This window comes from Callithrix jacchus, chromosome 3 (assembly GCF_049354715.1).
Source record: "Callithrix jacchus isolate 240 chromosome 3, calJac240_pri, whole genome shotgun sequence".
In the NCBI taxonomy this organism is placed as follows: Eukaryota; Metazoa; Chordata; class Mammalia; order Primates; family Cebidae; genus Callithrix; species Callithrix jacchus.
In genome coordinates, this window is record NC_133504.1 from 2,225,459 (window position 1) to 2,250,971 (window position 25,513).

The 25,513-nt window shown below is 42.4% G+C and overlaps 1 protein-coding gene across 4 annotated transcripts in view; it reads left to right on the plus strand.

Moving 5' to 3' along the window:
• Positions 1-25,513, plus strand: part of LOC118152121 (uncharacterized) — a 275,375-nt gene that overhangs the window by 95,223 nt on the left and 154,639 nt on the right. The window contains exon 2 of one of the 4 annotated variants that reach the window (XM_078367792.1): positions 20,464-20,625. The exons of the other annotated variants lie outside the window; for them this stretch is intronic. The gene's annotated coding sequence lies outside the window, so the exon portion shown is untranslated. The remainder of the gene's footprint in view (positions 1-20,463; positions 20,626-25,513) is intronic. 4 annotated transcript variants of the gene reach the window in all.

Genomic DNA, 25,513 nt, shown 5'->3' on the forward strand with positions numbered 1-25,513 from the left:
CAACATGGCGAAACCCCATCTTGGTTAATTTTTTTCAATAAAGTTTATGAGTTTGCTGAGTCTTCCTTTTCCAAAAAAGTTTCTGAGCTTTTGAGTCATGCTTTTTAATGAAAGGATTGACTTTCCCATGGCATCCAACCCCGTAGATGATCATCTGAAACAGATTTGTCTGTGTTGGTTTACCAAAAGGCTGCCTAAACCAAACTCTGCCCTCAGTGTTTTGTTTTCCACGTTTATGTGCTAAATCTGTGTAATTTAGTAGTTTGTCTCTCCAGGACCATGGTTGATCTTGTGCAACTAATCAGCAGAGGCAGCGGCCCAGCGGGTCCGCAGAGACAAGGCAGGCTGTGAGAGGAACGCAGCCGCCAGGCGGACAAGGGACCTCGGGGCCAGCAGCTAAGCCACATTCTTCCCTGTCCCCAAGGTCACACTGAGCCAGTCAGGATGGCAAAGAAAGGCTCCATCTCCAAACCGAACACAGGATTTGCTGTGGCGGCTTCCTGGAGCCAAGGTGTGTTTGGGATGGTATCTACAGACTTCTGTCACTGCTTCACTTAGAAGGCTTTGGAAAATCAACAGATTTTGTTTCTGTCTTGTTCTATGTGTTATTCTCTGGAAAAATATGACAGATGCTAAAATAATAGATGTCAAATTTAAGGTTTTCATATAAATAGCATAGCAGGGAGCTATTCTCAATTTTATAAGGAATGTATTTAATTGTTACTCTTTCCCTTTCTTTATTCTTTCCTTGAGAAATATTGAACGTTTGATTATGTACAAAGAACAGAATATGATGGGAAACAATATGAGTATCTTGTTACATGTCATATAGTATAAATCTTTACATTGTGAATATAAATTAAACAGAGCCCCTCAGTGTTGTGGCTCTTGCCTGTAATCCCAACACTTTGGGAGGCCAAGGTGGGCAAAGCACCTGAGGTAAGGAGTTTGAGACCAGCCTGACCAACATGGTGCAATCACTTCTCTACTAAAAATACAAAATTAACTGGGTGTCATGGCGTGTGCCTGTAATCTCACCTACTTGGGAGGCTGAGGCAGGAGAATCGCTTAAACCCTGGAGGCGGAGGTTGTAGTGAGCCGAGATGGCACCACTGCACTACAGCCTGGGAAACAAGAGCAAAACTTTGTCTCAAAAAACAAAATTAGCTAGTATAAATAATTCCCAATTGAGTATCTTTGTATATAAACCTTTGTGCATGTTTTTGATCATTTCTAGTTCCTGGAAGAATTACCAGAGGTACCGAGCCAAAAAGGGTTGACCATTTTTCAACACTCTTAATTTCTCTCCACTATATTTCAATTAAGAATGCATGAGAATAATTTTATGCTATATCTTTTTAAATGTTCAATATCAAACATTAAAATTACTGTTTTTGGGGAAGATTTTAGGCAGATACTGCATTCAGATTATAGAAATGTCAATGGGAGTGGTCTCAGAGAATTTATACAGTATAAAACTTGACATCTGAATCTCGAAAATGTTTTCAGTTAAATTTACATGAGTTATTTACTTCGTTAGTTTCAGTGTCTAGTTACAGAAACTGGTCAAATAAGCAAAGTCACCGAGTCACGGAGACTGACTTTGAAATCCTCAAAGGTTGCCCAATCTCCCACCAAAAGAAACCCCTCCTTTCTGTAACGTATCTTACGGAGTGTTAGTTTCTGTTTAAACACTCCCGAGGTCTAGGCATTCCTTCCTTCACCAGGTACTCTTTAAAGTTAGTTTTCATTTATGTAGAATAGGCTTGTGTATGCTTACACACCTTTGAGACCTTCAAAATGATCCAGACCGACATCACAGCAAATATACCATATGGTTGGTTTACATTTCCCGTAAGTTGTGTATGGTACATATTATCTTCATTCCATATTCTCAAATTTGCAATCCACTAGGGACAATCTTAAAAGAACCTAGGAAATATTGGCATAAGACGTAAGTCAGTTTCAAGCAATCTAATTATGGTGTTACAAATGACTGTTAGCTTCTAACTGTGCCTTTACCTCTGACCATGAAGAATTTGCTATTAAAGAGAATGTCTTCTTGGATTATATACATTCCCTTAAGTATGGCTCTGCAGCATGGATACTGGAATCGTGTCAAGTTTCCAGGTCCCTGGAATTATTGGAAGGTACAATAATTTCGTAGGGTCAACAAATGTAATGGCTTCTTGTTTATTATTTAGTGCTGCCATAATAATAGTACTTCATGACCATAAATTATTGCACAAACATTATCTTCCTTAAATAAGCCTGTGAAGTGAATATAGTAATTATGTTGTTCTTGATATTATTAGTTATAAATACATATTCTGAGTTTTAAGTTGAAGAGGTCAAATTTCTTGAAAAAGTCATCATCTAATTAGTTTTAACTGATGTACAGTGCTTGAAATTCAAGAACAGAACTTTGAATTGTACTTTCTGTGCTCTTTTTACCACTTTATTTAATATAATACCTTACCTAGCCCATAGTTTCTGACTTAACACTTACTGATTTTACTATGATGTAAACATCTAAGAGCCCTATATGAGTTTTAGGGTTTCTCTAATCCAAGGACTGGGTTAAAACAATCCTGTGGACTTTGAACAGATACAAAATCCACACTCAGAGACCCATGAGTCAAACAAGGGAGGTGTGAAACACGGCGGGTGGATCACGAGGTCAAGAGATCGAGACCATCCTAGTCAACATGGTGAAACTCAGTCTCTACTAAAAATACAAAAAATTAGCTGGGCATGGTGGCGCGTGCCTGTAATCCCAACTACTCAGGAGGCTGAGGCAGGAGAATTGCCTGAACCCAGGAGACGGAGGTTGCGGTGAGCCAAGATCGGGGCCATTGCACTCCAGCCTGGGTAACAAGAGTGAAACTCCGTCTCAAAAAAAAAAAAAAAGGAAGGCTGTATTTGTGTACTGCCTCCACACATCCAAAATATTTCTTTTAATATCTGAGCAAATTTCATCAGGAAGAGAAAATAAGGGCCAAAACCTTTCGTGTTGGATTTGATTTTTTATCCCCCTATCAAGGGGGACATCTAAAACCAGAGAAACCAGTGACTGATGAATGGGAAGTGTGTGCTGAAATGGGGCACCTTTGCTGTTGATGAAGAAGGAATGCGTCAAGTTGGAGAGACCAAAGATGACCCCATTTGTATCTAATTTGTATTTATTTATATCCATCTGCTGCACAATTACAAATGTTGGCATATGGACTGTGGAAGAAAGAGGCAACGTAGAATGCCTATGCACAACATGACCTTTTAGCTCTTTGACTGAGAGCTCCAGAGTGAAGATAAATGTCATGTTGGAAGAGAAGTATCAAGATTTTCATTAGTCCATGAATCAGAACTTTATTTCAGCCTCACTCTTCGTGCTGACACCCCAGAGTGTAGTAAAACAGAGTTCTAATCAAAACAGCATAATGAAATATAATCTACAAAGGAAAAGGTTTATAGGCTAGCTTTCAAAACAGACAGGTGTTTTTGGTATTTTAAGAATAAAATTCTCTGACAATTTTCTTTTGTAGTTGAATATGATCTGTAAGATGTATTTTTTTTTTTTTTCACAGAACTTCAGCATTCTCACAGTAAGACACTTACAGGTCACATAAACAGAATGAAAATGGGACTCAGAAAATCTTCCACATTAGAAGCTGTGTAGGGCAGAGGGGATAGTAACATTCTTTTCTGTGTGATTGAACTAATTCAACTCAATTAATTGGTTTATATAGTCAGCGTGAATAAACAAATATTTATTTAGCAGCTGTATAGTTGGCCCTCAGCAAATATTTATTGAGGGCCGACTCTGTGTTAAGGACGTTATCAAATCTTATCACCCTGCCTGGTCTTTTACTGGAACACATGGGAGAGAATAATCAGGAAGTGAAAGAGTAGTTGTAAACTGAAGAATAAATCCATCTGAAGATTACATCAAGCTGTTTGCACAGTACCATGTTATACCAGGCTCACTGCCTTCAGAAAATGCTTCAGCTACCTCCTTCTTAGATGACTTAAGTCTCTGATTCAGGACATTAAGAAATTAGAGATTCAAATCCCATATTTTACAATCCTTGTTCATGTTATCGTTAGCTTTTGAAAAGGAAGAACAATTTGCCGTTTTAGCAGTCATTGTGTCAGTGAAAACTCCATAGAATCGGTGTAGTTTTTTTATTCTATGACACCATCATCTTTAAGATCTACATCTTTTATGGATTAAAAATGCACTACATGTGGACAAATTTTAATGCTGACCATAGCATATTCTTAGTTATGCCAACTGACGTTCTGAATTTTGAGTCTAAACCTTTGTCACGTCCTAAGTCTAAGGTTTTTTCCTGAATCATTTTCCAGTATCTGCCATGATGGCAATGTTGCAATGACATCTGTATCTTACAACCTATGTTCCTGCTCAAGCCTCCTCAGCACTAGGACAGTGAATGGCTGCTGTACCTTTGACACACATTGAAAAAGCCTGTGTCTACACTTGCTGTTTCACACCTCCCTTGTTTGATTCATGGATCTCTGAGAGGTAAACTGCTTGACGCTGTTGATACGTAGTTGCTTTGAGCCTGTGTAATGGTTCTTCAAGGATTCACTTCCTCTAGCTCTGAAAATTTTGTTATTTATTCCAACACACTTAGCTATGCTCATACATGTATAGGCACACTTCTTCACACATATATTTAAAAATTATTCTTTATTTGAGAAATGTTAAAATATGAAGACAGATAATCTCAGAATCAAGGAAAATAGGGCAATGAAAATGCAAGTAGTCATGTTACTTTCCAGGAAGATGATGAGCTGGACGAAGGAGCTGGGAAGTCAGGTTTGTACCTGCATGGTGTATGGTCATCGTTTAGCTCCGTGTGACCCCTCTGAGGGGTTGACTGCTTTGATATATTCCATTTTGGTTTCGAAACACCAGGAGACAACAGTGACCACATTACTTTTATCCATTCACAAACATATAGAAACTAAATGTGGATCTAGGAAAAGAGGTTGTTAAGGGTATTAATTTTTGCTACTACTGCTAGTATTTAAAAAAATTGCACTGAAGCCAAACTCAAACACAATTATTTTTCCTAGCATAAAAATTCAATACTCATACTCAGAAGTTTAAAAAAAATTTATGAAGTAAAAGTGTATTTAATTTTTTACAATTAAAAACATGCATCAAATATACCAAAAGAAAAAGAAAGAAAATCAAAGGGTCTTATTTCTAACACTTAGTAAAAATAGTTTACACAGAGAGTCAGTGTAGTTGGTTCTTCAGAAACGACTGACTATCAGTGACTAGGAATCATTTATGTATTAACACAAGTTTTGTAGTTTTCATTCTAAAAGTTATAAGCACAGTGCAAAGAATCATTTTTCCTCATCCTTTCGAGAACAAATTACTGATCCAATACCCTATCGCCCCTGAATATTCTGTGTGTATTTCCTATAAACAAGAATCTTCCTACATGTGCTCAATATAATTATCAAAGTCAGATAATTAATATTGATATATTACTGCTATTTAATTTGCAGAGACAATTCAATTTGCTAATTGTCCGAACAATATTATTCTTTGTGGCAAAGTATGAAGCTCAGAATCCCCCATTGTGCTGAGATGCTGGTATGGTCGGGCCCTGAGTCCCCACCCGAATCTCATCTCAAACTGTAATCCCACGTGTCAAGGAGTGCCGTGGCTTTCTTGTTTCCTCTTCTCTGGAAAAGTTCCTCATTCTGTCCTCGACCTTCATTATCTTGACACCTTTGAAGATGACAGGCCAGTGCCTATGGAATGCCCATTAATTTGGATTTGTTTGATGTTTCCTCATAATTATATTCAAGATACACATCTCTGGTAGAAATACCACTTAAAAATGGTGGAAATACCACAAAAAGGCAATACTTGGCTTCTTTTTCCTCTTGCATCATAAAGGAGGTGCCCAACTATGATTTGTCCCATTACTGACGATGTGTAGTTGGATCAATTGATGAAAATAATATCTACCAGCCTACTAAACTAGTTACTCATTTTCCTTTGTAATTAGCACATACTTGGTGGGAAGTATGTTGAGACTATAACAATATGTTCCTCAGCAAACTCCAGTTGATTCATTATTTATTTACATCATGAGGATTTGTGGTTTTCTGTTTTATTCAGTAAATTATATCCTGTTATCATCATTTATTTGATGATGATTTTGTTTTCTAGCTTTTCCCAATGGGAACCTCTTTCAGGTGGCTTAGTCTCTTTTGACATGGTTCTGTAGGGGGCCCTTCTTACCTGCTGGGCTCTGACACCAGCATCAGCTTTCCTTCCTGGCCCCCTTGGTTGCCCTCCTTTCCCACCCAGGCTCTGGCACTGTGCTGGGGGCCATCTCATTCTGTCCCTGCTCACTCACTGATGGCATAGTTGTCTTTCCTGCCCAAACCCATTCAATGGCCTCTGGAATGAATGAATTATTCAGGAAGGGAAGAGGAAGAAGAATTTTTGTTCTTAATGTTTTCTTTCAATGGCTTTTCCAGACGTTCATTAATTTATTCACAAATTTGTTTGAGCAGTGATATTTTGCTGAAGTCTATCTTGGTCTAATAGATAAAAAGGCAAATAAGACACAGATGCCCATTTGGGAGCATAAAACCTAGAAGGGAAAGGAATCATGAGTACAGCCATCTAAAATCAGGGGTTGCTAATGTTCTACTGGAGGGATGAAGAGGGGACGTAAGAGGGCTCTTCTCCAAGGCAGGAAGGTGGCCTCAGAGGAGAGGTCACTTTCAAACAGGGAACATCCTAGACAAGAAAACAGTACCAGTGAAGCTTGTCTAACCCATGGCCCATGGGCTGCATGAGGCCCAGGATGGCTTTGAATGTGGCCCAACACAAATTCGTAAACTTTCTTAGACCATTATGAGATTTTTTGTGATTTTTTTTTCTTTCTTTTAGATATCAGCTATCACTAGTGTTAGTATATTTTATGTGTGGCCCAACAAGAAGGCCAAAAGGTTGGGAAACCGGTGGATAGATAAAGGCACGGAGGCCTGAAAGTGTGTGTAGTCTTTGGGAGACAGCAAGTGGATCCAGAGGAGAATATACAAATATGTTTTAAGATAAAAGCAGGCAAAAGAAAGGTTAGGGCCAGACTAGAAGGACTGTGAATGTCATGTTAAATTTTAAACTTTTCATATTAGAGTCTGTGTTTTATAAGGAAAACTTTGGCAAAAGTGTAGAGAAGAAATTGGAATTATATAAGAGACCACTTTAGGAGAATATTATCCATGTTTCTTCCCAACTAAGCAAAAGGCCCAGGATTCTGGTCTACCCCAAGGCTTCCAGAGACAGTGAGGACGGGGAAATTCTTCTATGCTTCTAGGTCTAAGACAGGGCAACTGGGTAAAAAAGTTCTAATGCACATTTGCTGAATTTCTGAGGTATAAATACTCCCTCCCTGGTCAGTTTTAAGCTATCACCATGTCATTACTGAGCAGAGTTTGGAGGATATTAGCTTAGTCAACTTCCCTAGCCGGGGCAAGCCAGCTCTAGCTTCCTCCTGCCCGGTGAGGATATGTCCTCTTAGGGGAAGGGAAATGAGGGTAAGATCACATAGAATGACTTTATGCAAAGCTGTGGACTTAATGGAACAGGTCATAGACCTGCTCTGCACCAGAACTAGCTGAGGCTGCCTAGGGCTGAGTCAAGCACCTGGTGGCCTAGGGGGCCGGATCTGAGGAAGAGCAGGACATGGTTCTGGTTCTGGTTGCCTGGGGAGGCACGAATGACAAGCTGTGCCATTGAGGGAAGACCCCTGCGAGCAGGTTGAGTAAACCCAGGGCCTATGAGGTATTGAGCAAGAGTTGCTGTCCGGTCAAGGACAGGGCTGTGGCAGGAAGTGGCTTCTGGGAGGATTCAGATCCACTGGCAAGCTACGTTCTCAGAGCCTTCCACTGGTGTGTGTGATTCCCGTACCTCAGAGTGACTTTTCTAAACATGTCCACTTTCTTCTCTGTCATACACTTCCCATGAGACAAGGAAGCTATCAGTTAGAATCAGGGGTAAAAAGAGAATAATAATGGCAAATCATAATGAGTAGCACTGAGCCTCTGTGATCTTACAGACACTTTTCTAAATGCTTTGTATGTCTTAAGTCTTTAAACCTCACTGACATGATTCTCATTTTATAGATGAGAAAATTCAAGCAGGAAGAGATGAAGTAACGTTCAGGTGAAATAGCTGGAGAGGGTATCGTGGTGTAACACAGCACAGCAACCTGACTCCATACACCATGCCCCACTCCGCTATGCTGGGGAGAAGAAAAAATTCAGGGAGGACAAAGTGTTGGTAGCTCAGATATTATGCATTGCATGAATAAGGTGGGTGAGTGCATGACCTGGCATCTAACAGATGTGCAAGGAATGTTTTTTGAATAAATCAATGGACAACCTCTCTCTTGCATAAGTTAATCCATATAAGGTGAGAGTTTTATGACTCTCACTGTCTTGCTTTTTGATTTTGCATATTTCAGAGTTTAAGTAATCTTTGCACAGTGCGTTATAGTTTCCCAAACAAGAATTTGAGAAACACTGCAAGAGTGTGCCCAGCTTCAGTTTTGAAATATTGCATCAATTCTTCTGCTCCTAGATCATGGAGCTCTTCTTCATCAATAGATTTAATTCATTTAAATATTTATTTACAATCGCCTTTTTTTCTCTTGACCTTTTCTGCCTGAGGGAGGCCTGGATATGGTGCTGAGGGTTTCACTCAGGGATAGCCAGTGCTCCACCCTGGCCTGTGCACAACGGCCACATCCCCGTCTCAAACAAGTGCTCTGGCATCTGTCTTTACCCTCCTCCGGGTTTACCGTATAAAAAGTCTGCTTTTGAGAGAAGTCTGGAATGCACTGTTTCATCTTTGTGATGAGAGGACAGATCTCCCATTAAAAGAAAAATTCTGCATTCTGAAAAACTGAGTAGGTTGGCACTTAAAAGGGAATTCCAGCTGGTTAATTTAGGGTGCTGAAAAAGAGATCCAGCACAAGAATGCTTTCTGGCAGCGGGCCCACTGCATTTTCAACTGATTGCGAATTGGAGACATTTTCATCACATGAGGGACTTTGCTGTTCAATATCACATTGTTCTGAGATAGGAACACAAGTGAGCATAACGCTCTGGCATCTTAGCTCTATTCATGAACATGAGCAATGCCAGTTGCATCAGAACCAAAGATAGCCTTATGCTTGCTGACGTGTTAAGAGTAAAAAAAAAAAACCTGAATGAAAATTAAAAAAATATCTTCCCTCTTGAAGTTTTTTTTGTTTATTTTTTTTATTCTTGCCTACTAATTTTCTTTTCTGTTATGTCCAAGAAAATATTCTGAAGATGTGAAGAGAGCTTTAGGTAAAAGAACACTTTTGAAAATTGTTTAGTTCCTGTGATTGTTTTTTTCAGTGGCTTAATGTGAAAAAATGCATAGGAATCCTCTGTGGGTCCAGGCAGCTCTCCAGGGCAGTTGTCCTCCATGCAGTGATCTGGCAATTCCTACAGCTTCAGCCTGCTGCTCTACCGACTCCATACCAGACCTCGGTCCTTGGACACAGAGCACGAGAAGCTCAGCTGCTGTGGAGAGGCTTTTCATGGCTTTGGCCTGAAAGTGGCACATATCGCTTCCACTCCCATTTCCTTGGCCAGAGTTGTTATGTGGCTCTGCCTAACTGGAAGCGTCTGGGAAGCAGAGTCTCTCCTTGGCCCAGAAAGAAGAGGAGAGCTGGATGTTGCTGAACACCGGTAACGGCATGTGGTCCAATCGTGCTTCCCACGTCGGTATAGTCCAAATGGTCCATGGTCCAAGTGAACAGACAAAACCCCTAGATTTGCTGCCACCTATACAAACTAACAGAACAAAACACCTCCCACTGTGATTTCTTATGGAGTGTTGAAGGTTCCCCAAATAAATTGTCCCTTCCATAGAATTGTCTTTCCCATTTTTCTCTTACTCCATTCATTTCAGCCAGAGGAATGTGACCAAATCTCTAGGTTGAGTCTGGATACCTTTTGAAATAGCTCCAAGAGTTGATGCACTCAGAAACATGTCCAGGTTTGAATTACTTCATCTCTGAATATTCTTTGTTCTGTTTATTGTCGAGGCATTTAAAACCGTATGATGCAGTTGGTCTCAATACTATTAGTGCACGCTCTTGGTTCCTCAACTTGGTTCCTCAGTTCCACTCAGGGGAGCTGGCTATCTAGTGTCCAAAAGGAAAGGACAAATGTAGGGAAGGTTGGGACAGCTATTGACATCCTAGGGATCCAATATTTATTCTAACACTGTTCATTGCTTTGCATAAATCCAAGTTGCTGTCTGGTATCATTTTTCTTCTTCCCAGATAATTCCCTTTAACATTTCTTATATGTAGGTCTGTTGCTGATAATTTTTCTCTGTTTTTATTTGTCTGGGAAAGTCTTTATTTCTCCTTCTTATTTCACAGGGAATAAAACACTGAGTTGATGTTGTGGGGTTTTTTTTTTGCATTTTTTAAAATTATACTTTAAGTTCTGGGGTACATGTGCATATTGTGCAGGATTGTTACATAGGTACACACATGCCATGGTGGTTTGCTGCCTCCATCCTCCCACCAACTGCTATCACTCCCCTAGTTCCACCACCCTCTAACAGGCCCCAATGTGTGATGTTCCCCTCCCTGTGTCCATGTGTCCTCATTGTTCAACACCCACTTATGAGTGAGAACATGCGGTGTTTGGTTTTCTGTTCTTGTGTCAGTTTGCTGAGAATGATGGTTTCCAACTTCATCCACGTCCCTGCAAAGGACACGAACTCATTGTTTTTATGGTTGCATAGTATTCCATGGTGTATATGTGCCACATTTTCTTTATCCAGTCTATCGTTGATGGGCATTTGGGTTGGTTCCAAGTCTTTGCTATTGTAAACAGTGTCACATTGAACATACATGTGCATGTGTCTTTAAAATAGAACGATTTATAATCCTTTGGGTATATGCCCAATAATGGGATTGCTGGGTCAAATGGAATTTCTATTTCTAGATCCTTGAGAAATCGCCACACTGTCTTCCACAAAAGTTGAACTAATTTACACTCCTACCAACAGTGTAAAAGTGTTCCTATTTCTCCACATCCTTTCCAGCATCTGTTGTCTCCAAATTTTTTAATGATCGCCATTCTAGCTGGCATGAGATGGTATCTCAATGTGGTTTTGATTTGCATTTCTCTAATGACCAGTCATGATGAGCATTTTTTTCATATTTTTGTTGGCTGCATAAATGTCTTTTGAAAAGTGTCTATTCATATCCTTCACCTGCTTTTTGATGAGGTTGTTTTTTCAAAGAACTAAATTCTTTGTAGATTCTGGATATTAGCCCTTTGTCAGATAGGTAGCTTGCAAAATTTTTTTTTCCCATTCTTTTAGTCTCCAGTTCACTCTAATGATTGTTTCTTTTGCTCTTCAGAAACTCTTAAGTTTAATTAGGTCCCATTTGTCTATTTTGGCTTTCGTTGCCAATGCTTTGGTGTTTTAGCCATGAAGTCCTTGCCTATATCTATGTCCTGAATGGTATTGCCTATGTTTTCTTCTAGCGTTTTTAGTGTTAGGTCTTATGTTTAAATCTTTAATCCATCTGGAGTTAATTTTAGTGTAAGGTGTAAGGAAGGGGTCCAGTTTCTGCTTTCTGCATATGGCTAGCCAGTTTTCCCATCACCATTTATTAAACAGGGAATCCTGTCCCCATTGCTTGTTTTTGTCAGGTTTGTCAAATATCAGATGGTTGTAGATGTGTGGTGTTGCCTCCAAGGCCTCTGTTCTTTTCCATTGGTCTATATCTCTGTTTTGGTACCAGTACTATGCTGTTTTGATTACTGTAGCCTTGTAGTATAGTTTGAAGTCAGGTAGCATGATGCCTCCAGCTTTGTTCTTTTTGCTTAGGATTGTCTTGGTTATGCAGGCTCTTTTTTTGTTCCATATGAAGTGTAAGGTGTTTTTTTTTTCCAGTTCTGTGAAGAAGGTCATTGGTAGCTTGATGAGGATAGCATTGAATCTATAAATCACTTTGGACCGTATGGCCATTTTCACAATATCGATTCTTCCTAACCATGAGCATGAAATGCTTTTCTGTTTGTTTGTGTCCTCTCTTATTTCCTTGAGCAGTGGTTTGTAGTTCTCCTTGAAGAGGTCCTTCACGTCCCTTGTTAGTGGTATTTCTAGTTATTTTATTCTCTTTGTAGCAATCATGAATGGGAGTTCACTCATGATTTGGCTCTCTGTTTGTCTGTTATTGGTGTATAGAAATGCTTGTGATTTTTGTGCATTGATTTTGTATCCTGAGACTTTGCTGAAGTTGCTTATCATCTTAAGGAAATTTTGGGCTAAGATGATGGAGTCTTCGAAATACACAATCCTGTTGTCTGCAAATAGAGATAATTTGACTTTCTCTTTTCCTAGTTGAGTACCATTTATTTCTTTTTCTTGCTCTGGCTAGAACTTCCAATACTATATTGAATAGGAGTGGTGAGAGAGGGCATCCTTGTCTAGTGGCAGATTTCAAAGGGAATGCTTCTAGTGTTTGCCCATTCGGTACGATATTGGCTGTGGGTTTGTCATAAATAGCTTTTATTATTTCAAGATATGTTCCATCAATACCTAGTTCATTGAGTGTTTTTGGCATAAAGGAATGTCTAATTTTGTCAAATGCCTTATCTGCGTCTATTGAAATAATTATGTGGTTTTTGTTTTTGATTCTGTTTTTGTACTGGATTAAGTTTACAGATTTGCATGTATTTTGGATAGTTAGCTCTTTTTGTTGCACCTTTAAGTTCACTAATTCTTTCCTGGGTTATGTTAAGTCTTCCAATGGGGCTGTAGAAGGTGCTCTTCATTCCTATTGCTGTCTTTTATTTCTGGGGTTGGAACTACATTATTTGTCACAGTTTCCATCTCTTTGGAAACTGTCTTATCTTAAACATTGTCCACCTCTTTATTGAAGGCTTTAACTTATTAATCATAATTATTTTAAACTCTTCATCAGATACTTCCAACATCTGTGTCACACTTAAGTCTGGTCATGCAGTCTCTCTCTCTCTCTCTCTTTCTTTCTCTCTTTATTTCTTTCTTCCCTCCTTCCTTCCTTTTCTTTCTCTTTTTTTCTTCCTTTCTTTCCTCTCTCCTTCCTTCCCTCCCTCCTCCCTCCTTCCTACCTTCTTTCCTTCCCTCCTTCCCTCCCTCCCTCCCTCCCTCCTTCCTTCCTTCCTTCTTTCTTTTGTGATGGAGTTTTGCTCTGTCTCCCAGACCGAAGTGCATTGGCGCCATCTTGGCCCATTGCAACCTCTGTCTCCTGGGTTCAAGTGATTCTCCTGCCTCAGCCTCCCGAGTAGCTGGGATTACAAGTATTCACCACTGCGCCCAGCTAATTTTGTTGTATTTTTAGTAGAAAATGCAACAACATGTTGACCAGGCTGGTCTTGGACTCCTGACCTCAGGTGATCTGCCCGCCTCGGCCTCCCAAAGTGCTGGGATTACAGGCGTCAGCCACCGTGCCTGGCCGCAGATTTCCTTGTCTCTTGACAGTGCATTGATTTTGCCATCTTTTCACATACTTGTAATTTTTTGTTGGAAAGTTGACATCTTGTTCAGGACAGTAGAGATTGACCTAGATAGCTTTTATGTGTGGAAGTGGGTGCTCTACTGCTAGGCCGGTAATGTGGGCATTTGCATTCATGTAGTGAGGAGCTGGGAGGGGTTTGAGATTTGTAGTTGCTGTAGGTGTCCTCCATGCTCCACAGTCTTCAAATTCCTCTGTATTTGATGTGGGGACAGATTTCCCAGAAGTGTTTCTCAAAGTCTGCTGCGCTCTCAGCCTTGGCCTTCCCTTCATGCCATGCCCTAGCGAGCACCCGTCTCTGACAGCTCTTCCCACAGCGTTCCACTGTAGCTTGCTACTTGCACTCCAAGCTTGTTAGTGTGGTGGGGAACGGTGCGTGGAGACATCCTCTGGTGTTCTGATTGCAGCCTATGTCTTTGGCTCACAGATGCGTGGCCTTCATCAATGCTTCTGCTCCTCCTCAGCTATAGTTTTGATCCTGGAGCAGTACTCTTTCTAGATTTCAACATCCCAGATCAGAAATCAGAACTGTTAGTTTGTTTTTATCTCTTAATACATGGTCTTCAGTTTGCCAATTTAATATAAGGAAAATTGTGTGATGATTGTAACTGAGCTGTCCCAGTTGTAAAAGCCAATCATTTAGACATTCAGGAAGAACCAGTAACATACTTTGCAGGAAACAGAAGTAATGTTGGACATTGCTCCAACTTCCCAAGAGCTTGTGGTCTTAATGCAAATAGTTTCTAGTAAATCTACAATTAAAATCTGAAATGTGTGACCTGCTAAGAGTAATTGAGTGATTTCCAAGGAGGAAGTGAGTGACTGCTGAGGTCAGCTGCAGGGAGCAGGTGGGGCTTGGAGTCTGTGTTGCCGAATGCAAAGGGCAGGGGTTTTGCTGTCAGACCTGGCAGACTCCAGCTCCCAGCTTTGCCTCTTGCCCGGTGCAGAATCTCAGCTGAATGGCTTCGCCTCACTGTGTCCTAGTGGGTAAAGCTGTGCTTGATACGCGACCTTCAGACTTACCAAAGGAACTGAAGGAAGTAACATGTGAGGACCCTTGTGTAGCTCTCAGGGTATGGAAGGGCTGTGAGCCATCAGAATTTAATTTGCGTTTGTTTTTTCTTCTCAAACCTCACTTTTAAAAAATGGTAGCTTTTGGATAGGGGAGAAGACAGGAAAGAACTCTAGAGGAGGAAAATAATATAAGTGAAGTGCCTGGATTTAGCAATGATTATGATAGGTTTGTGGCACATTGAGACCCGTCTAAGCTAGAGCGGCTCCTAAAGGTGACAAGAATTAGTATAACTTGAGCGGGAAAATACAGGCAACAAATGACACTTCTGATGAGTCTGGTGCCTAAACCCTCACCCATGTCTTATAGGCCAATATCAGACCTACCCTAGCAGGGTCCATACATAGACTTGCTGGGGCTGATGCCCTTCCTTACGGAGGTGCACTGGTGCCTTTATTTCAGACTAAGGCAGAAGGAACAATTTCGTGGGATGGGACAGGGTATACTTGGTTCACCATTGCAAGATGTGCTCAGACTTTTGGGAGCTGCATTAACCAGGCCTTTCTGATGCTTTGACATTTGGGGTCCCAGAGTCAGCCAATTCCTAGAGATGATAAAGGGCTCACCTTCCAGTGTGTCTTTCAAATGCAAAGCAACCAATCCGGAACCATAACCCCAACCTCCTCCTTTAGGAGATGTCACACTCAGGGCCACTGTTCTGCCTTCTCACGTAGGGCCAGGTCCTGGCAACTAGGGACAGCCCCAGCGCCCATCAGAATCATTCAAACCAGCCAATCCTAAACCTGCATATCCTGCCTCGGGTATCTTCCCGTGGAAACTGTAATGAAGACTTGCCTGTGTCTTCCCCTCACTCCCTCTGCCTCCTGAGTGACCTCAGTGCTTTTTCACGTGGTCCTCTGGCATGGGGAGCCAACTTCCCCTGGGACCTGTGAGTAACAAATAATCTCAGTAGTATTGTCTTCTGATCTGCTGGCCTCATCACATCTGAATAAAAACAAAGCCAACATTTTAAAACAGACAAATCCCCTTACAAGGACGGGACAGATACGGGTTATATGATCACATGAAGGGTCTGGGCTGACAGGAAAGGCCCAGTGTCTGGAAGACAAGGACACGGACAGCCAGTTAGGTGAGAGTGGCTGAGTGAAAGGTGTTTGGCCTGAGTAGTGAGGGTGACTTGGAGGAGGGCACCGTCGAGACACATATCCAGGCAGGGGCTTGCAGCACTTCTCAGGGTTTTGGCACCCAGGGTGGTCAGGAGTTGGTACCCAAGCTCTGAGAGGCAGGACCTCAGGCTAGAGGAGAGAGACAGTTTCCAAATTAGACTTGGAATCTGAGTAGCACAACTGCTGTGAAAGCTCAGTAACAAATCTTGGGAATGAAGCATAAGCCCAGCTGTGAAATCCAAGCTGGACTAATAGGAGGCAATGTTGCGTAACCTAGGATATTGCCTAAGTCTTCTTCGATACTTTCTATCTAAGGTCAGCATTGAGTCTAGGCAAGAGGAGACTGGGACTAAGCAGGCTGGGGAGGTCAGGCGGCCAGACCAGCTCCGGCAGGTGTCCTCAGGAGAATTTCATTCGTTGTCCGAGGTCAGGCAGCCAGACCAGCTCCAGCAGGTGTCCTCAGGAGAATTTCATTTGTTGTCCGAGGTCAGGCGGCCAGATCAGCTCTGGCAGGTGTCCTCAGGAGAATTTCATTCGTCGTCCACTTCGGGTTCTAGTCGAAGTTCCTTTCTCACAAGTCTTGTTCCTGTTAGTCACCCCAGTCTCCAGTCCACACAGTGTCCTGGCCCATTTTGCTCTCATGCCCTATGGAAGGTGCCTCTTGAAATTTAGGGCCCCTAAAATCCTGCAAATGCACTGATAACAGATCTCTACTTGGCTACATCGGAGAGGGCTTCTCTGTCATGACCACCAGCCTAGAGAGTGCTGTTCTGGCTGCTGCTGACTGACAGAGTTCCTGTAGGGATCTCTTCATTCCTTCCCTTTTTCCTTCCTGAGGGAAGAACTTAGCTTTATGATTAAGTACTCTGGGACTGACTCTGCTCGGTGAGTCTGACAGTCTTCCAAATCTAACTTCCACAGCATCTTCTGAAGTGGTCTCAGCATTACAGACTTTCACTCTCCACTGCGAGGGAGCACGGCAAACCCCTCTGAAATGGCTACGTAAAAGGGGCTAGCTTGGCATCCCTCACCCTCGAATCCAGGTTCCTTGGCTCTGACTCCCCGTTACCAAATCTGTGGAGAGGGGCCAACAGGAACTCATCTGCCCTAGATCCAGGGTGACTCTTTTGTGTCACCTCTCTTAGGAGAAGAACAGGCATAAAATCTTTAAGGTATACATGCACGTACACGTATACACATATGTCGTAAATACATATACATATCTGTGTACACTCAAAAGATGGAATTGGCCTCACAATCATGCAGTCATTTTAGGCAATTTCTTTCACGGAACCAGAGGCACCACAGCACCATATACAAGTTGCTTTAAGGACTGTTAGAGTTAAATTGTGCTCTCCAGTAATTCACATCTCGAAATCCTAATGAGGACTATGTTAACTTCTCTTCCCAGGTCCACAAGGGCTGTGGTGTCAAAGGCAAGAACTTCCCAGCGCCATCCACATCCATGCCTCCCCATCCACCTCCCCATCCAGGAACCTAGAGTTCTCTGTCTAACTTTCCTGTGTGTGGGCTAGGTAGAAAGCCCAGGTGAGCTTCCTTTGTTTAAAAAGACCACCAAAAGCCCTGGAAGGAGGGCTCTGTCATGAGCCAGACAGCCAGTCCAGCATCAGAGTCAAAGATCAATCACTCCAGAGGAAGTCTGGAAAAGCTTCTCTCACTGGACAAAAACGCGAATGGGACGGGAGCGACTTTGGGGTTAAAGTCCGCCTACTCCCTTACCTATAGGGACTCCATCTCTGGACCCCCTCCCACGACAGCATGGGAGCTCACTCTTCTCTCTCCCTGCCTAATAAAGGGCTTTTCTGCAAAGCTCTTTGGGTCTGATATTTACCTGAACGAGCTCACCGTGCCACTAGGGTCCCCTCCCCATTCTTGGGTGAGTGAGGCCCAAAGACCTGGGAAAACACATCCAATCGGGAAATGGTGAGTGTCTTTGGGACCCCCCGCACCTGCCCCAAGCAGACATGCTCCTGTTACTTGGCTACACTAACCCCCAGTAGTTCAGAATGTGACTGTATTTGGAGACAGGGAAGTAAGGGGAAAATATAGATGCAGGCAGATACAGAGAAAGATGATGTACACACACAAGGAGAAGACGGCCACCTGTGAGCACCTGAGGAGGGAGGCCTGAAATGGGTCTTTTCTTCACAGCACTTGGAAGGAACTAACGCTGTTGACTCCTCGAGTTTTGACTTCTGGCCTCAGGCCTGTGAGACAATACTCCTGTTGTGTAAGCCACCAGCTGTGGCGCTTTGTCACGGTAGCCCCAGCAAATCGATACAAGGCCTACAGGCATGGATTTCTGTTTCAGTTACTTTGCTTTGTAATAAATGTCCCTAAAACTTCAAGGTGTAGAACAATCATTGTATTATCTTCACTGATTCTGTAAGTCTAGCATTAATAAGGGACACAGAGATGACAGGCTGTCTCTACTCCGTGATATCTGCGTCATTAGCTGGAAAGACCCGGTAGTTGGATAGAATCTTCTCACATGTTCCCAGGCCTGGGCTGGAACCATGCAAAGACTGGGTCTGCTGCCAGGAGGGCCTATATGTGACCTTTCTGTGTGATTTGGTTTCCTTGTAGCTTGGTGCCTTTGGAGCAATTGTCTTTCTTCTATGGTGGTTTATTACCCCAAGCATCAATGTTCCAGGGTACAAGCAAAACTCAAATCCTCTTTTATGACCCAACTTGCTAGTCACTCAGGTCACATCTGCCATACTCCATGGTCCTAAGCAGTCACAATCCTTTCCCGAACCAGGGTTGCGGGCAGTGGACAGACCCTACCTCTTGATGGGTAAAATGACAATAAATATTAGGGCAGTGTGGGCAGTGTTACAAAACCTTCACAACTTCTCAAAGTTGTTTTCCTGAGAGGACAAGCATGTTTAATCAAAACCATGTTACCACTTCATACAGGTCTCTGCAAGCTTTGGCCTGCATGGGGATAGAGAAATAGGGAAAGGACAAATTAAATGTCTCAAGGCCAAATGAAGAAAGTGGGGTGTGATCAGAAAGAAAATAAGGTTTGCTTTACGTTTTTAGAGATAATATGTGCAGTACAATGAAACGTTTTATCTCCTTTTTAAGAGGCAGAAGGTTAAATACTCCAGTCAAAGTTATCCTCTGAGAGCATTAATGGGAGAGAGCTTTCAGACCAACATGCTAATCAAAGCCTCGTGCCCTAATCTAGGCGAGAGTTTGGTTGATCCAGAAGCCACTTGACAGAATCAGAAATACCAAAGCTCAAATGTCGAAAACTATGATTACAACCTGCAGTTTTATGAGTCAGTGCTAGACAGATGCTGCCTGTTCTCCCAACGAGAACGAATAGGTGGTATACCCAGCAGCTATATCAATGTCTCTTCGTAATGCAGCTGCGAATCAGCTCAACTCATGAAGGAGGCCATGGCGGGTGTTTCAGGATGTATTTTTGGTGAGTTAGGCTGAGGATTCTGCTTTCGAGGAGATTATAATTTAGTCAGAAAATTTTTCATAACAAGCTGATTTTTTCACAGATACCTAAAAATCCAGAAAGGTTTAGTATCATGGCCAATAAAGGTTAGAGCTAGGGTCAGATCATTTTGCTTATTCTAAAGCAAGAGCTCTTTCTATTCTCATCAATGTCTCTTTAATGAGAAATCAGATATTACTTTCTGTTTTTCCTCAGAAGCAAGAGAATGTGATGCATGGCTTTCAATTCTGAAGCCAGGAGGTAGTCAGGAGGAGGAAGTTCTCAGGGCACATCTTCTCCCTAAAACTGGAGCACACCGGAACAAACTGAGTGCAGTGTGAGGACTTCTGACCTTCAGAAAAAGGCTTCTGGGTTTTTCAGAGACATTTAATTCTTTCTGAATATCTCTGTGCTCACTCACATGTTGCAGCTTGTGTTCTAGTCAGATAGGAGCCATGCCATTTGTACTGGCTGAGGCAGAATGTATGAGATTTATGCCAGTGCTGGGTAAAGCCCAGAACAGCAGCTGGAAGTTCTCCACGTCTGCTGTTCCCCCTGCCGTGGCAATGGGGCCACTTGCCGAGAGGTCAGTGTCCATCATGTGGGTTCCTGAATGACTAGGTGGAGCCAAGCCCCCACTGACCTACCTTGAATTGCATGAGAAATACACCTTTATTGTCTTAAGCCATGAACGCCATGAAAAGCCATGTTTTCTTGTGATATTTTCCCCAAATATCATGGGGAGTTAATTTGCTCTTACAAGAAAACATGGCTTTTCATGAGTAATAGATCAAGAAATTTTATGAGGAGCCTGAGAAGTAAAACTGGGGTTGGGAATAAGTAGTGACTGATAATTACAGATGTCCATCTCTAGCTTAAAAAAAACCCTCTCTAATTATAATTTATTATAAGATCATGTAAAATTGAACTAGTTATCAGTAAATCAACATGGCATACACTGCTGTTTCAGATAAACAACCTTGTGTTTGCAGGGAGATACTGGTTTTCCTGCGTTAGCTCATCCTCTGGTTTTTTCTCCCCCCAGGAGGTAGAGAGCAGAGCCCTTGGTATGTGACCCAAGGCATCACTCCCCATCCTTGCTGCCCCTGAGTTGCAGGCACTGCAGAGGACTCATCCATTCTGTTTTTTTTTTTCTTCAAACAGAGTCTTGCTCTGTCTCCCAGGCCAGAGTGCAATGGCGCAATCTCAGCTCACTACAACCTCTGCCTCCTGGGTTCAAGCAATTCTCCTGCCTCAGCCTCAAGCAATTCTCCTGACTCAGCCTCCCTCATAGCTGGGGCTATAGGCATGAGCCACCATGCTCAGGTAATTTTTATATTTTTAGTAGACATGGGGTTTTGCCATGTTGGCCAGGCTGGTCTCAAACTCCCAACCTCAGGTGATCTGCCCACCTTGACCTCCCAAAGTGCTGGGATTACTGGTGTGAGCCACCATGCCTGGCTCATCCAATCTAGTTTTAAGGTAAAAAAAATTCATACTCTTCAGGTAAGCATGTTAAAATGATTCATCATTTCTGCTTCTTGAAATTTATTTCCCAGACTATTTCCGTATTTCGACTACATATTGAAGTTTAGTAGGTTTAAAAATAAGCGAAGAAAAAAGCTATCCTTCTACCTACTGGAGGCTAATCAAAAGTCAATTTCTCAGCCTTTCTTTTTTACCAAGTGAAGATACAGATGTAAATGTATTCCGATTTAGCAAGTTTGCTATGCTGTGAAATGTGATGCTTGAAAGATCTTCCCTGGGAGCCCATCCAAAGGGCTGACTGTTTTATCCAAGGGGCCTCTTCTCTTACGTGGTCTTTTGAATAGATTTTGAGAGTAACAGGGCATTGCGATTCTCTTTGTATGAAAGTCCTGGATTGGCACATCTATATTTTTCTGCTTCTAGGGATCGATGGAGACCTGAAAACAAATCTTTGTTCTAATGCAGATAAACATACAAATGCATATGGCATTAAGCTGTAAGTCATGCACGCAGGTTGCCTGAGTGTTTATGAACTTCAGTAGAAGTGACTTCTGGTTTTACAATTTAAGAGAAGATACGCCTAATATATATGTTCAATCAGGTAGATAGAAGGAAAGCTGAGATTCATATTTATATATAATCCTCTATGGTCGAACATTTCTTCTAAAATTTGTTTGGTTAGTATTTACAATCCTGGATTTGTACAGTGCTATATTGACAAGTTAATACTCCAAAAAAAGTCATGCATTATATTAATGTTTGTTCAGAAAGCACATGAACACAAATGCTGCAAAAAATATTGTCAGACTTTTTGAAAGCCTATTTGTCTTCATTCATAATTATGTGTATGTGCATGAATGACACCTAAGACGAAATGGTAATAACTTCTGGTTTTGAATGCAAATGCCGGGTGCTGCTGTGGAGGCACTGGCAAGTGAATAAATCAGTGCTGACAAATCTAAAATCATTCTTCAGGCAGGGATTCTGCTAAACTAATCACCCAAGAGAACAAACAAACACACCACAAAGAAGCAATTAGGAAACCTGTGAACTAGACCTGCTGGGAAGCCGCTGCAGAAATGACACAGGACGGGTCACCTGTTGTTAAACCTGGGAGACAGATCCAAGCTCCAGCCCAGTCTAACTACATCAGAAAAGGCGCTATTTGTATTCATTTCTGAAAGACAACCTAAGTTGATAATGAAATATCTTTGTAGTATATTCCAGGAGACGGGATGCTGGGGATTCTGGGTGTCGGCAAGGACTAAATTGTGGTCACATCACTTCCAAGGTCTCAGACAGGGCTGTTCACCACTATAATGAATTCAGGAAGGAATGAAATGAGGCAGAAGGCCTATTTCTGTGACCGGGTGAGCAATGCTTCGAATGTCCCCCACAGGTGGGGACCCAGAGCGCCAAAGCCAAGGGGTGCGGCATGTCTGTGGTTAAACATCTTCTCGGTCCCCGTTCTGCCAAGGTACTTCCCTTTCCTTCAGACCTTATGGTTTTATTTAGTTAGTTTTACATTAACGTGCTCAGCTGCAGCTTTTGCTAATCTATTCACATTCTGAACACAAGATAAATCCTGCCTATTTTAAAAAATGTGTTTAAGACTATAGGCTTATTTCCACCCAGATTAAAAAAGAAAATCCCTCTCACAATGCTGGTTTACAGGAGTTCTCTAACCAGGCATGCTCCCTGCTTTCTATCCTGCCTTTTGGGATTTGAGGTGAAGCCCACCCTACCAACCCCACATAGCTCGGCGGGTGCAGCTGTGTGCTCTAGAAGATTCTGGCTTGGGGTGAGTTCAAGCAGCGTTCTCATGTCTTTCGGAGCCCACTGGGCTATGTTCTAGTCTTGATTCTTTCTTGGGTGAGTCCACTGGGTCAAAATTTATTTCTAAAGTAGGAGAACAGAGCTACATAACTTTGAAACTACTCCTGGCTTCTGTAATCATGCCAGGATCATGGAAGTCGTCTTTTATTACTTTCCACTGTTTCCTACGCACTTAGAAAAAGTTTCATAGTAATAGTTTTAAAAGTACAGGACTGGAAAAACCCTGAGAATTATCTAATTTCTTTCCCCAGATGGATTTACATTCACCAGTTACATAAAGAACTCATCACATTTGGATGTTGCTGGGGAGACAGGAATGAATGAGCGTTCGTGGAGCATTGGCCGTGGACAGGCTACTTTGCTTCACAGAGCAACACTGGGGAGGCCTGTGTCTTCCGGTTGATTTCAGGGAACTGGGTCTTGAAGTTTCATAGGTTGTGGAGCTGGCGAGTGGCAGTGCCTAAATTTGCACCCAGCCATGTAGACCCCTAGACACCCTGGTCTACACAATCACCTTTTTTTTTAATGTTGTTTTTTTTTGACGACAGAGTTTTGCTCTGTCACCCAGGTTGGAGTGCAGTGGCATAATCTTGGCTCATTGCAGCCTCCACCTACCGGGTTCAAGCAATTTTCCTGCCTCAGCCTCCCGAGTAGCTGGGACTCCAGGGGTCAGCCACCACTCCTGGCTAACTTTTGTAGTTTTACTAGAATTGGGGTTTCACCATGTTGGCCAGGCTGGTCTTGAACTCCTGACCTCAGGTGATTCACGCACCTCAGTCTCCCAAAGTGCTGTGATTGTGCTGTGAGCCACTGTGCCTGGCTCACACAACTGCTTTAGAAAAGACTAATTTAAATATTTCTCAGTACCAGGAACCTACTGGTAAAAACGAGTCATTTGAAAGATGACGAAATGAGGCGAGTGTGAAACTAATAGTGTTCATGTTGTACAGACGTAGCTGCTGAGGCATGGAAACATTATGATTTGTCCCAGATGGTGGATATGTCAGTGCAGCATCAGGGATAAGGCCCTGGGTGTTCTTGCCTTGACCTACCTTTTTCCACCTAGCTTAGAAGAGTCTTGTTGAGACAGACAAGACTGATGATTACAGAAGCCAGAAGTAGTTTCAAAGTTACGTAGTTCTGTTCTCCTACTTTAGAAATAAATTTTGACCCAGTGGACTCACCCAAGAAAGAATCAAGACTAGAACATAGCCCAGTGGGCCCCGAAAGATATGAGAACACTGCTTTAACTCACCCCTAGCCAGAATCTTCTAGAGCACCTGATGCTCAGGTGAGATTGTCTCCAAGCCCGGGACAGGGTGGGCTGTGTGTAACTGCTAGTTGCTGCGTCTGCATGTGCGCTCTGAGAGCGTTCTCACCTGTAAACTGTAGGTAATCCTGTGCACCCCATGGTGTAGTTGTGAGGCTGCATGGGCCACTCACGGGGCAGAGAGCTTCTCAGTAAGTGTTGTTTCCCCTCTTCCAAATGAGCTGGATTTGGATGGAAGCAGACTGCCCGAGAATCAGCAGCTTGTGTTTATGATGAAGCTACTGTGACTGGAAACTAGAGACATGAATTGTTTTTGTTTTTTAACTTAGATGCCTTCCCATGGCCGAGTTCTGTGTGTCTAGGCTGCTGTCATTGTATATGCGTGAGGCCGAATACAAAGGGGTTTTCAAACGAGGCCAACTCCACTGCAATGTGGACCTCAAGGCAACATTTAAACAAACTATTGGTTTCAAAAACAAAACCAAAGAAATCTTCCAACAACAGACATGCGTAAGAGCCCTCCACGGGCCGTGTAATGTTGCTGACCTGGAGGCCTGTTGACGGTGGCGTCACAGTGTCCAAGTGTCTCTTTTGACATGTGGCAGTGGTAACTGTTTACTCTTATGAATAAATGTCAACAGGCATTTTTCACATTGACAAAAGTTTTTTCTTAAATATGTAACAACTACTTAGAAGAAACATTAAAACATTTTGATAAGACTCCTTGCTTTAATTGATCCTTCGGTTAGTTGTAATTTATCTAAGCAGATATTATCACAAGAGTCGCGCACAGATACGTGGCCCAGATCAGGTCTTGCGCACTCGAGATCTCTGGTATTGAGCAAAGTCGTCGACCGCAGGCAGCTGTGCCCAGAACTCTTCACAGGTCCTGTAAAGACAGTGCAGGACTCGTCCTTTGCCTGTGTGCCCAGCAGAGGACAGTAACGCCCCAGTTTTCTTTTCTGACCTGTTGGTTCTCGCAGGCTGTGGTTGCAGTGTTATGAAGCTCTTGGGTGGCTGACGCATAATTGCAGACATTAAGCATCTCTGAGGAGAGGCACGAAATGTGTTGTGGGGGCAGTGAGATCCTTTGTCAGGACTTTTCTGAAGATCTGATCCCTTGCCGTGACAGTGCAAGCCTAGAATGTACGCCTGTCACTCACTGGCTTGTAGTCACTTGCATCTTGTGAACCTCACGGGCCAAATGTTTTTGTGTTGCTTTATTTTGTTCAAGTAGCAACAGAACTCTCTGTAATTGTTAGGATACAATTTTACCTGGCTGTCAATAAATGAATTATGTCATTTTCATATCAAGTACCTCTGAGATTCTATATTCTCTTGAGCAGCAGAGTATTAGGATTTGATAAGAAGGAAGGAGGTTTATGTCCCCTCCTCACCCCTGCAATCTCCCTCCTCTCTCTAGATTTCTCCTGGTTGCTGTCTGGACGTTTGGTTTAAGTGGAAACCACGAATAATTTTCTTTCTTTGAAGAGAAATGAGTTCTCAAAGCCAGCAAGGAAAATGGAGAACCCTGGTGGGAGCCTTTGGTGAATTCTCTTTGTGTTCTAGGTCACTCTGGATCTGGGTGGATGAAACTGCTCTATGTTACTTATGAAAGAA